The sequence below is a fragment of the Scyliorhinus canicula genome, chromosome 17 (genome assembly GCF_902713615.1).
Source record: "Scyliorhinus canicula chromosome 17, sScyCan1.1, whole genome shotgun sequence".
In the NCBI taxonomy this organism is placed as follows: domain Eukaryota; kingdom Metazoa; phylum Chordata; class Chondrichthyes; order Carcharhiniformes; family Scyliorhinidae; genus Scyliorhinus; species Scyliorhinus canicula.
This window is the reverse complement of record NC_052162.1, coordinates 90,952,810-90,966,140: the sequence shown is the minus strand read 5'-3', so window position 1 is coordinate 90,966,140 and position 13,331 is coordinate 90,952,810. Positions and strand designations below refer to the sequence as shown.

Genomic DNA, 13,331 nt, shown 5'->3' with positions numbered 1-13,331 from the left:
CGACACGAATCGCTGCCCGCCGTTTTTTTACGGCGAGCAGCTATTCACCCCTGGCCGATGGGCCGATTTCCAAGTCCTTTATGGCCGTTTTTATGAACGTAAAACACACCTGGTCTGACCGTTCGTAAAAACGGCCGTAAAGTCCCGTTCTCGGGAACCATGGCACCGATTGGCACGGCCGTACCACGTGGGCACCGATCGCGGGCAGCGGGTACTTACCCCGCGCACTCTTTCTCCCACCGCCGCCCCAATGGATCCATTCGCGGGGCTTCTGCGGGGCATAACGGCCAGCGCATGCGCGGGTTTCACGCACAAGCGCGATGACGTCATCCGCGCATACGTGGGTTGGAGTCGTCCAATCCGCGCATGCGCGGCTGACGTCATCTGACGCGTCAGCCGTCGCTAACTCTGGCTAGCGGGCTTAACGAAATCCGTTATGCCCGCGATGCCGGAGTTCACGGCCGCGCGATACTAGCCCCGACCGGGGAGCTGAATCGGTTCCCGGTCGGGGGGGCGGAGGCTGGCGTCAAACGCGCCGTTTTTGACGCCAGCTTCCCGAGTTTTGATAACTCCGGAGAATCGCGCCCCATGTGTTTGGAGTGAAATGGATTGAATTCAATGTTCAAGTTCAGATTGGAGAAAAACTTTCATAATTGTCATTGGGAAATCTTTGGCTGGGATTTCAGAATGCAAACCCCCAAGAGAAAGTATGATCGTGAGAGAATTTTGAATTGAAAGAAGTTGAATTTGGAAACTCTCATGTGACAATTGTCTGGCGGGATACTGAAGAGAAAATCAGACACAACTTGGGCTCAGAGCAGATGTGTATTTGACCACAGTCATCTTGTATGCTTAAAAGTGACTTTTAGGGTTAATGAGACGATTGTTGGGCGCGATTCTTTAAACGGGAGACTGAGTGCCGACGACGGAGTGAAACCCAGAGTGTTTCACTCCGGCGTCGGAGGCCGCTCCTCGCCCCCTATTCTCCCCCCCCCCTTCAGGGGGCTAGGATCGGCGGCGCGTGAATCCCGAGCGCCCGGCCTTGATGCTTGTAAGTGACGTCAGCTGTGCATGCGCAGGTTGCCCGTCGCCAACCCGCGCATGCGCGGTTACCGTTTTCCCCTCCGCTGCCCCACAAGACATGGCGGCTTGATCTTGCGGGGTGGTGGAGGGAAAAGAGTGCGTAGTTTAGAAATGCCGGCCCAACGATCGCGGGCCAGACATCTGCTGAGCACGCCTGTGGTGCTCGATGCTCCCTCCGCCCCCCACAGGCCCCACACTCACCGGTCGCCCGCAGTTCACGCCGGCTGCGACCAGGTGTGGTTAGCGCCGGCTTAAACCGGTCGGGTTCGGTAGGCCGCTCGGCCCATCCGGGCCGGAGAATCGCCGGTCGCCATGGGAAAAATAGCCCAGTCCCAGAGGGTGCTTCCACGTCCGCGAGTGTGCGGACCCTGGTAGAGCAGTGCGGGCCTCCAGTACTGGCAGCTCCAGGTGGCAGGGGACCCCAGGGGATAGCTCCACTCACACCCCCTTCCCTTGGAGTAGCCTGGGGGCCATCGGGGACCCCGAGGGAGGAGGGTGTGATGGGGCCCATGTCTGGGCTTCCCGCAGGGGAGGTACTGGCACACCATTGGATTATAGTGTTCAATTCTGGTCGCCACACTACCAGAAGGATGTGGAAGCTTTCAAAAGTGTACAGGAGATTTACTAGGATGTTTCCTGGTACATAGGTCATTCGTTATGAGGAGGGCTTGAATAAACTCGGTTTGTTCTCACTGGAACGACGGAGCTTGAGGGGCAAACTGATAGGGGTCTACAAAATTATGAGGGGCACAGAGTGGATAGTCAGAGGCTTTTCTCCAGGATAGAGGGGTCAATTACTAGGTGGCATAGGTTTAAGGTGCGAGGGGCAAGGTTTAAAGATGTGCGAGGCAAGTTTTTTACACAGAGCGTAGTGGGTGCCTGGAACGCGCTGCTGGAGGAGGTGGTGGAAGCAGGGACGATAATGACATTTAAGGGGCATCTTGACAAATACATGAATTGGATGGGAACAGAGAGATTGGGACCCAGGAATTGTAGTTTAGACAGGCAGCATGGTCGGCACAGACTTGGAGGGCCGAAGGGCCTGTTCCTGTGCTATACTTTTCTTTGTTCTTTGTTCTCTTTGTTCACTGTTTGCAAAGACTCTGGGCGAGAATCTCCGCAAATGCGGAGAATCGTAAAGGCTGCCGTGGGACAGGCCGTGACTCACGGCAGCCTTCACGCCGACTTCCGGGGCCGGTTCTCCCCCACCGGGCGGGTCTAGGAGCGCGGCCCCGTGCGTCACAGCGGCGCGGCCTTGACGACGGTCATCAAGGCCGCACGTCAAGCGTCACACCGGCTGAAACGGCCGGTGACGTCGACCACGCATGAGCAGGTTGGACAACGCCAACCTGCGCATGCGCAGTTGCCGTCTTTTCCCTCAGCCGCCCCGCAAGACGTGGCGGCTTGATCTTGCGGAGCGGCGGAGGGAAAAGAGTGCCCCCCTTGGCACGGTTGTGGTACTGCCGTGCCATTCGGGCCCCCAGAAATCCCAAATGGGCATCTGGCGCGCGTTTCATGACGGCAGCCAGCAGGTGTGCTTGCTGCTGTGTTGAAACGGGCGTGAAGGCCTGGCCGCTTGGCCCATCGGCCTCGGAGAATCGCCGCTCGCCATGAAAAACGGCGAGCGGTGATTCGTGGCGTGGGTCGGGCGTGGGAGGGGGGAGAATAGCGGGAGGGCGTGAAAAATGGCGTGAGGCCCTCCCGCTATTCTCTTACCCGGCGTGGGGGGCGGAGAATTGCGCCCTCTGCTTCCAAGGGTGGTGAAACATCAGTCGGACATTTTCAACACATTGTTGATGACTAACCAAGTAGTACTGCGGATGTGGAGGCTTGGGGGGGGGGGGGGGGGGGGGGGGGGGGGGCGGTAGTTGCCGTTTGTTGCTTTAATAAGACACCAAACGTGGACTCAACCCCTCAACTGAGTGGCACCCCAAAGTTCCAGATTCTGGGTTGTGTTGATACCAGAAATCCGAAACGATTGGAGATCATGTTTGATTCAGACTCCAAACTGGACTTCCGAAGGCAGGAGGCCTCTGGAAAGCTTCCTTGAGCTCATCCACAGGGGAGGCTGATAATAATGAGACTATGGGAACAGAGATGAGGGCGGCTGTTTCAGCTCAGAGTTCGTGAACAAAAGGGCCAATGGATATAAACTCTCGGGACATGATCCCCTGGCTCTCTGAGGTGGCACTGAGGCATACTTACTCTCCCTGGGATTGAGACTCTTCAGATCCGAGATGTCCCCTAGGAATTGAAGGGAGTGGTTGAAGGTGATTCCACAGCAGGGAAGTTCAATAAACGTTCAGCAAAACTCAGCTCCCTTTCCATACTATTCCTGGGATTTACCGGCTGTTTACGCAGGTGAGAAATTCCGATCCCACGCCGGCACACAGGTTTCCCGATGACAAAGCTTGACATCGGCGGGCCCTCTCTCTGCCAAAACACAAACAGTTGGATGGTCAGTAAGTCTAGTGTTTAACTTTTGCTTTTTTCAAGGCCTCACGAACATGTGGTGCAACGTTTAGTGATTTATAATTTATACTCAAAGATCCCGTTGTGCCTGGATCCTCCCCAGAGTTGCACCAAAGTAATAAGCGACCCTGATAATCGCCCTCCCAAAATATATCGCCTCATATCTGTTGAACTTCTTGATGTGACCATCAATTCACAAGACACAAGGTTGGAAGTGAACAGTGGTTTTAATAATCTCACAAAGGAGCCTGCCTGCGACGAGATGAACTGGCAGGCAGGCTCAGACTGCCAAGCTTTGTACAACCAGTTGGTGGGAGGAGCCATGGGCAGAGCCAAGGGTGGAGCCCAGTACAAACTCCCGTACACTCCCAGTACATCTCCCCCTGAGGGCAGAGCCACGCAACTGCTCGTGTGCCGAGCTTACAGACATAGTACATCATACGTAATAACAGTGTGAATTACGCTACTGTGATTCGCCACACTTCATTTGCTAATTACTTTCTGCAAAATGTTTAATGTCCCATTGTAATTTGTAAGTTCGCACAAGATTGTCTGACCAATTTCTTATTGTTTCAAGACATGAGCAAGTTCCAGAAATTTTACACTTTTCTCTAAGTTCGAAACATTTCAGAATTAAATGGAGCGACATTAATTCCATTATCTGTTGAAAGGAGGCACTGCCTTGCCGCCTCACCTCCCCACGCTCCCCAGCAATACCACCACCCCCACATTCACAGGGACTGAAACAAGCTACAAACAAACCTTTCACTGCGTCATCTTACCCTGTGTCAGCTATTTGATGATGTCGCCATTCCCCACAAACGCATCACAAAGTGAGGATGGACAGATCCACTCCAACCACATTCACTCCCAGACAGATCAGCCAATTAGACAGTCAGTGCAGTTACCACCTTGCTTTAACTCTGACTGCCCGTACAGCCTCTCCTGCCTCAAATTAACCCGGGTTACAAACCTATTGTGATGTCTGATCTCACTGTGATGTACAGGGTCAGGGTCAGGCTTGTTATGTGATGTCACGGTTTGACCCGTCCAGTTCAAGGGGCCTCACCTTGAGCCAACAGGGAGTCATAAAATCCCACAGAGTTTACTGACGATACAATGATAGATTATAGATTTATTGATTTACTAACTGCTTCATTGATTTATTTGGTACCCTTAAGAATTGATGCAGTATAAAATTTAAATTAAGGACTCAGACAGAAAATGGAATATCCACAAAGCCAAAGTGCTGGTTTATTTGAGTCTGGAGTTGGGGCAGGGCCTGTCGGTGCTTGGTGCACCTGCAGGGACATCAGATGTGTGGGGATGAATTGGTGGTATGTGTGTTGTTGGCCGTTGATTAAAAATAGCAAATGAAAATGTATTGGGTTGGCAGTGAGAAGAGAATTTCAGTTCCACTGCACTCACTTTAGAACATAGAACATTACAGCGCAGTACAGGCCCTTCGGCCCTCGATGTTGCGCCGACCTGTGAAACCACTCTAATGCCCATCTACACTATTCCCTTATCATCTATATGTTGATCCAATGACCATTTTTGACATATCTGCTGATATTGGGATGATTTTAGTCAGGATGTGCTCTCACTTGCATGCAATCCCCCTGTTCCTTGTGCTGTTGTTACTCACAAGTTTACTTTGTCGATAGTTTGGTAAAACATTTCCTCTCGCTCCTCGCTGTTCCTGCCAGCAAACATGTACCTCTAACAGGAGGAGAAATAGCAGTTCAGAATCATTGGATTATCACAAGACAATCAGACACTTTCTAACTTCCCTGGTACAGTTAAACTATTTAACCTAAAATCGGGGTGGATTCTGGTTCCCCCATACGTGTGTTTCTCGGCGGAGCGCCATTGGCTGGCAGCGGGGCATTTGCTGGCAGCAGGATTCCATACTCCTATCAATTGTCAATGGGATTTCCCAATGGTGCCACCCCACACTGCTAAACCCTTGGCCAGGAGTGTGCTGTCAGTGCAAAGAGTGAATCGCAACGGCCAGAGACCTCCGGCCATTGTTTCACACAGGTTCAGGGTGTGAGAATTAAGCCAATATTTTCTCGAGTTGATCAATGTCCAGAAGAAACATCCTCTGTGTATCGACCCAAACCAAACTTGCAGAATTTTTAGATCTCTATTAAATCACCCTCACATCCTGTATTGAGACAAGAGGCACTGCCTTGCTCTTGTGCTTCAAAATTCAGAATCTAACATGGTGAACCGACCTGCACACAATTGTATAAGTGTGGTCTAACCAGGGTTCAATAAAAGTTCAGTCAGCTCCTCTTCAAATCTATTCCTGCGATTTACCGGCTGTTCACATCGGTGAGAAATTCCACTTCAACGCTGGCACACGGCTTTCCCAGCGACGAGGCTTGACAACGACAGGCCCCCTCCTGCCAAAAAACACAAATGGTGGGGAGGTCAGTAAGAATAGTGTTTAAGTTTTTTTTTAGGCCTCACTGGACTGTGGTGCAACATTTAGTGATTTATCAATTTATACTCAGAGATCCCTTTGTGTCTGGATCCTCCCCAGAGTTGCACCAAAGTAATGTGACCTCCCTGATAATCACCCTCCCCAAATATAGTGTATCATATTTGTTGAACTTAATTTGCTAATTACTTTCTGCAAAATTCTTAATGTCCTCTTGTAATTTGTAAGTTAGCACAAGATTGTCTGACCAATTTCTCATTGTCTCAGGACAAGAGCGAGTTCCAGACATTTTACAATTTTATAGAAGCTGCAAAACATTTCAGAATAAAATGGAGCACCATTAATTCTATTATCTGTTTGAAGGAGGCACTGCCTTGCCGCCTCACCCACACCTCCCCCCTCCCCCCTGCAACAATACGATCACCCTCACCTCCCCCCCCCGCAACAATACGATCACCCTCACCTCCCCCCCCCCCCCCCCCCCCCCCCCCCCCCCCCCCCCCCCGCAACAATACGATCACCCTCACCTTCACAGGGACTGATACAAGTTACAAACAAACCTTCTAGAACATCATCTTACCCTGTGTCAGCTATTTTATCTCTCCAGTCCCCACAAACCCATCACAAAGTGAGGCTGGTCAGATCCACTCCAACCACATTCACTCCCAGACAGATCCGCCAATTAGACAGTCAGTGCAGTTACCACCTTGCTTTAACTCTGACTGCTCGTACAGCCTCTCCTGCCTCAAATTAACCCGGGTTACAAACCTATTGTGATGTCTGATCTCACTGTGATGTACAGGGTCAGGTCAGACTTGTTATGTGATGTCACGGTTTGACCCGTCCAGTTCAAGGGGCCTCACCTTGAGCCAACAGGGAGTCATAAAATCCCACAGAGTTTACTGACGATACAATGATAGATTATAGATTTATTGATTTACTAACTGCTTCACTGATTTATTTGGGACCCTTAAGAATTGATGCAGTATAAAATTTAAATTAAGGACTCAGACAGAAAATGGAATATCCACAAAGCCAAAGTGCTGGTTTATTTGAGTCTGGAGTTGGAGCAGGGCCTGTCAGTGCTTGGTGCACCTGCAGGGACATCAGATGTGTGGGGATGAATTGGTGGTATGTGTGTTGTTGGCCGTTGATTAAAAATAGCAAATGAAAATGTATTGGGTTGGCAGTGAGAAGAGAATTTCAGTTCCACTGCACTCACTTTAGAACATAGAACATTACAGCGCAGTACAGGCCCTTCGGCCCTCGATGTTGCGCCGACCTGTGAAACCACTCGAAAGCCCATCTGCACTATTCCCTTATCATCTATATGTTGATCCAATGACCATTTTTGACATATCTGCTGATATTGGGATGATTTTAGTCAGGATGTGCTCTCACTTGCATGCAATCCCCCTGTTCCTTGTGCTGTTGTTACTCACAAGTTTACTTTGTCGATAGTTTGGTAAAACATTTCCTCTCGCTCCTCGCTGTTCCTGCCAGCAAACATGTACCTCTAACAGGAGGAGAAATAGCAGTTCAGAATCATTGGATTATCACAAGACAATCAGACACTTTCTAACTTCCCTGGTATAGTTAAACTATTTAGTCTACAATCGGGGTGGATTCTGGTCCCCCATCCGTGTGTTTCTCAATGGCGTGCCATTGGCTGGCAGCGGGGCATTTGCTGGCAGCAGGATTCCATACTCCTATCAATTGTCAATGGGATTTCCCAATGATGCCACCCCATGCTGCTAAACGCTTGGCCAGGAGTGTGCTGTCAGTGCAAAAAATAAATTGCAACGGCCAGAGACCTCCGGCCATTGTTTCACACAGGTTCAGGGTGTGCGAATTAAGCCAATATTTTCGAGTTGATCAATGTCCAGAAGAAACATCCTCTGTGTATCGACCCAAACCAAACTTGCAGAATTTTTAGATCTCTATTAAATCACCCTCACATCCTGTATTGAGACAAGAGGCACTGCCTTGCTCTTGTGCTTCAAAATTCAGAATCTAACATGGTGAACCGACCTGCACACAATTGTATAAGTGTGGTCTAACCAGGGTTCAATAAAAGTTCAGCAAAACTCAGCTCCTCTTCAAATCTATTCCTGCGATTTACCGGCTGTTCACATCAGCGAGAAATTCCACTCCCACGCTGGCACACGGCTTTCCCAGCGACGAGGCTTGACAACGACAGGCCCCCTCCTGCCAAAAAACACAAATGGTGGGGAGGTCAGTAAGAATAGTGTTTAAGTTTTTTTTTTAGGCCTCACTAAACTGTGGTGCAACATTTAGTGATTTATCAATTTATACTCAGAGATCCCTTTGTGTCTGGATCCTCCCCAGAGTTGCACCAAAGTAATGTGACCTCCCTGATAATCACCCTCCCCAAATATATTGTCTCATATTTGTTGAACTTAATTTGCTAATTACTTTCTGCAAAATGTTCAATGTCCCCTTGTAATTTGTAAGTTAGCACAAGATTGTCTGACCAATTTCTCATTGTCTCAGGACATGAGCGAGTTCCAGATATTTTACAATTTTATAGAAGCTGCAAAACATTTCAGAATAAAATGGAGTACCATTAATTCTATTATCTGTTTGAAGGAGGCACTGCCTTGCTGCCTCACCCTCACCTCCCCCCCCCCCCCCCCCGCAACAATACGATCACCCCCACCCCCCCCCCCCCCCCCGCAACAATACGATCACCCTCACCTTCACAGGGACTGATACAAGCTACAAACAAGCCTTCTAGAACATCATCTTACCCTGTGTCAGCTATTTTATCTCTCCAGTCCCCACAAACCCATCACAAAGTGAGGCTGGTCAGATCCACTCCAACCACATTCACTCCCAGACAGATCAGCCAATTAGACAGTCAGTGCAGTTACCACCTTGCTTTAACTCTGACTGCTTGTACAGCCTCTCCTGCCTCAAATTAACCCGGGTTACAAACCTATTGTGATGTCTGATCTCACTGTGATGTACAGGGTCAGGGTCAGGCTTGTTATGTGATGTCACGGTTTGACCCGTCCAGTTCAAGGGGCCTCACCTTGAGCCAACAGGGAGTCATAAAATCCCACAGAGTTTACTGACGATACAATGATAGATTATAGATTTATTGATTTACTAACTGCTTCATTGATTTATTTGGGACCCTTAAGAATTGATGCAGTATAAAATTTAAATTAAGGACTCAGACAGAAAATGGAATATCCACAAAACCAAAGTGCTGGTTTATTTGAGTCTGGAGTTGGGGCAGGGCCTGTCGGTGCTTGCAGCACCTGCAGGGACATCAGATGTGTGGAGATTAATTGGTGGTATGTGTGTTGTTGGCCGTTGATTAAAAATAGCAAATGAAAATGTATTGGGTTGGCAGTGAGAAGAGAATTTCAGTTCCACTGCACTCACTTTAGAACATAGAACATTACAGCGCAGTACAGGCCCTTCGGCCCTCGATGTTGGGCCGACCTGTGAAACCACTCTAATGCCCATCTACACTATTCCCTTATCATCTATATGTTGATCCAATGACCATTTTTGACATATCTGCTGATATTGGGATGATTTTAGTCAGGATGTGCTCTCACTTGCATGCAATCCCCCTGTTCCTTGTGCTGTTGTTACTCACAAGTTTACTTTGTCGATAGTTTGGTAAAACATTTCCTCTCGCTCCTCGCTGTTCCTGCCAGCAAACATGTACCTCTAACAGGAGGAGAAACAGCAGTTCAGAATCATTGGATTATCACAAGACAATCAGACACTTTCTAACTTCCCTGGTATAGTTAAACTATTTAGTCTACAATCGGGGTGGATTCTGGTCCCCCATCCGTGTGTTTCTCAGTGGCGTGCCATTGGCTGGCAGCGGGGCATTTGCTGGCAGCAGGATTCCATACTCCTATCAATTGTCAATGGGATTTCCCAATGATGCCACCCCATGCTGCTAAACGCTTGGCCAGGAGTGTGCTGTCAGTGCAAAAAATAAATTGCAACGGCCAGAGACCTCCGGCCATTGTTTCACACAGGTTCAGGGTGTGAGAATTAAGCCAATATTTTCTCGAGTTGATCAATGTCCAGAAGAAACATCCTCTGTGTATCGACCCAAACCAAACTTGCAGAATTTTTAGATCTCTATTAAATCACCCTCACATCCTGTATTGAGACAAGAGGCACTGCCTTGCTCTTGTGCTTCAAAATTCAGAATCTAACATGGTGAACCGACCTGCACACAATTGTATAAGTGTGGTCTAACCAGGGTTCAATAAAAGTTCAGCAAAACTCAGCTCCTCTTCAAATCTATTCCTGCGATTTACCGGCTGTTCACATCAGCGAGAAATTCCACTCCCACGCTGGCACATGGCTTTCCCAGCGACGAGGCTTGACAACGACAGGCCCCCTCCTGCCAAAAAACACAAATGGTGGGGAGGTCAGTAAGAATAGTGTTTAAGTTTTTTTTTTAGGCCTCACTAAACTGTGGTGCAACATTTAGTGATTTATCAATTTATACTCAGAGATCCCTTTGTGTCTGGATCCTCCCCAGAGTTGCACCAAAGTAATGTGACCTCCCTGATAATCACCCTCCCCAAATATATTGTCTCATATTTGTTGAACTTAATTTGCTAATTACTTTCTTCAAAATTTTTAATGTCCTCTTGTAATTTGTAAGTTAGCACAAGATTGTCTGACCAATTTCTCATTGTCTCAGGACATGAGCGAGTTCCAGACATTTTACAATTTTATAGAAGCTGCAAAACATTTCAGAATAAAATGGAGTACCATTAATTCTATTATCTGTTTGAAGGAGGCACTGCCTTGCCGCCTCACCCTCACCTCCCCCCCCCTCCCCCCCGCAACAATACTATCACCCTCACCTCACCCAGACAGATCAGCCAACTAGACAGTTAGTGCAGTTACCACCTTGCTTTAACTCTGACTGCCCGTACAGCCTCTCCTGTCTCAAATTAACCCGGGTTACAAACCTATTGTGATGTCTGATCTCACTGTGATGTACAGGGTCAGGGTCAGGCTTGTTATGTGATGTCACGGTTTGACCCGTCCAGTTCAAGGGGCCTCACCTTGAGCCAACAGGGAGTCATAAAATCCCACAGAGTTTACTGACGATACAATGATAGATTATAGATTTATTGATTTACTAACTGCTTCATTGATTTACTTGGGACCCTTAAGAATTGATGCAGTATAAAATTTAAATTAAGGACTCAGACAGAAAATGGAATATCCACAAAGCCAAAGTGCTGGTTTATTTGAGTCTGGAGTTGGGGCAGGGCCTGTCGGTGCTTGCAGCACCTGCAGGGACATCAGATGTGTGGAGATGAATTGGTGGTATGTGTGTTGTTGGCCGTTGATTAAAAATAGCAAATGAAAATGTATTGGGTTGGCAGTGAGAAGAGAATTTCAGTTCCACTGCACTCACTTTAGAACATAGAACATTACAGCGCAGTACAGGCCCTTCGGCCCTCGATGTTGCGCCGACTTGTGAAACCACTCGAAAGCCCATCTACACTATTCCCTTATCATCTATATGTTGATCCAATGACCATTTTTGACATATCTGCTGATATTGGGATGATTTTAGTCAGGATGTGCTCTCACTTGCATGCAATCCCCCTGTTCCTTGTGCTGTTGTTACTCACAAGTTTACTTTGTCGATAGTTTGGTAAAACATTTCCTCTCGCTCCTCGCTGTTCCTGCCAGCAGACATGTACCTCTAACAGGAGGAGAAACAGCAGTTCAGAATCATTGGATTATCACAAGACAATCAGACACTTTCTAACTTCCCTGGTATAGTTAAACTATTTAGTCTACAATCGGGGTGGATTCTGGTCCCCCATCCGTGTGTTTCTCAGTGGCGTGCCATTGGCTGGCAGCGGGGCATTTGCTGGCAGCAGGATTCCATACTCCTATCAATTGTCAATGGGATTTCCCAATGATGCCACCCCATGCTGCTAAACGCTTGGCCAGGAGTGTGCTGTCAGTGCAAAAAATAAATTGCAACGGCCAGAGACCTCCGGCCATTGTTTCACACAGGTTCAGGGTGTGCGAATTAAGCCAATATTTTCTCGAGTTGATCAATGTCCAGAAGAAACATCCTCTGTGTATCGACCCAAACCAAACTTGCAGAATTTTTAGATCTCTATTAAATCACCCTCACATCCTGTATTGAGACAAGAGGCACTGCCTTGCTCTTGTGCTTCAAAATTCAGAATCTAACATGGTGAACCGACCTGCACACAATTGTATAAGTGTGGTCTAACCAGGGTTCAATAAAAGTTCAGCAAAACTCAGCTCCTCTTCAAATCTATTCCTGCGATTTACCGGCTGTTCACATCAGCGAGAAATTCCACTCCCACGCTGGCACACGGCTTTCCCAGCGACGAGGCTTGACAACGACAGGCCCCTCTCCCTGCCAAAAAACACAAATGGTGGGGAGGTCAGTAAGAATAGTGTTTAAGTTTTTTTTTTAGGCCTCACTAAACTGTGGTGCAACATTTAGTGATTTATCAATTTATACTCAGAGATCCCTTTGTGTCTGGATCCTCCCCAGAGTTGCACCAAAGTAATGTGACCTCCCTGATAATCGTCCTCCCCAAATATATTGTCTCATATTTGTTGAACTTAATTTGCTAATTACTTTCTGCAAAATCTTCAATGTCCCCTTGTAATTTGTAAGTTAGCACAAGATTGTCTGACCAATTTCTCATTGTCTCAGGACAAGAGCGAGTTCCAGACATTTTACGGTTTTACAGAAGCTCCAAAACATTTCAGAATGAAATGGAGCACCATTAATTCTATTATCTGTTTGAAGGAGGCACTGCCTTGCCGCCTCACCCTCATCTCCACCCCCCCCCCCCCCCCCCCCCCCCCAATAATACGATCACCCTCACCTTCACAGGGACTGATACAAACTACAAACAAACCTTCCAGAACACCATCTTACCCTGTGTCAGCTATTTGATGTCTCATTCCCCACAAACCCATCACAAAGTGAGGCTGGTCAGATCCACTCCAACCACATTCACTCCCAGACATATCCGCCAATTAGACAGTCAGTGCAGTTACCACCTTGCTTTAACTCTGGCTGCTCGTACAGCCTCTCCTGCCTCAAATTAACCCGGGTTACAAACCTATTGTGATGTCTGATCTCACTGTGATGTACAGGGTCAGGGTCAGACTTGTTATGTGATGTCACGGTTTGACCCGTCCAGTTCAAGGGGCCTCACCTTGATCCAACAGGGAGTCATAAAATCCCACAGAGTTTACTGATGTTACAATGATAGATTACAGATTTATTGATTTACTAACT

At 47.9% G+C, this 13,331-nt stretch overlaps 1 long non-coding RNA gene across 5 annotated transcripts; it reads right to left on the bottom strand.

Annotated features, from left to right (window-relative positions):
• Nucleotides 1-2,948: 2,948 nt before the first annotated feature.
• On the bottom strand, nt 2,949-13,084 carry LOC119951667. Of its 5 annotated transcripts, none has more exons than XR_005457649.1 (8): nt 12,966-13,084; nt 10,321-10,406; nt 9,639-9,712; nt 8,127-8,212; nt 7,447-7,520; nt 5,881-5,966; nt 5,204-5,277; nt 2,949-3,516 (listed from the first exon to the last, which is right to left on the bottom strand). It is a non-coding gene; the product is annotated as an uncharacterized LOC119951667 (long non-coding RNA). The 5 variants fall into 5 exon arrangements; XR_005457648.1 differs by lacking the exon at nt 12,966-13,084 and adding an exon at nt 11,662-11,737 and having other exon boundaries at nt 10,230-10,406; XR_005457650.1 differs by lacking the exon at nt 12,966-13,084 and adding an exon at nt 11,662-11,737 and having other exon boundaries at nt 10,260-10,406.
• Nucleotides 13,085-13,331: the final 247 nt, after the last annotated feature.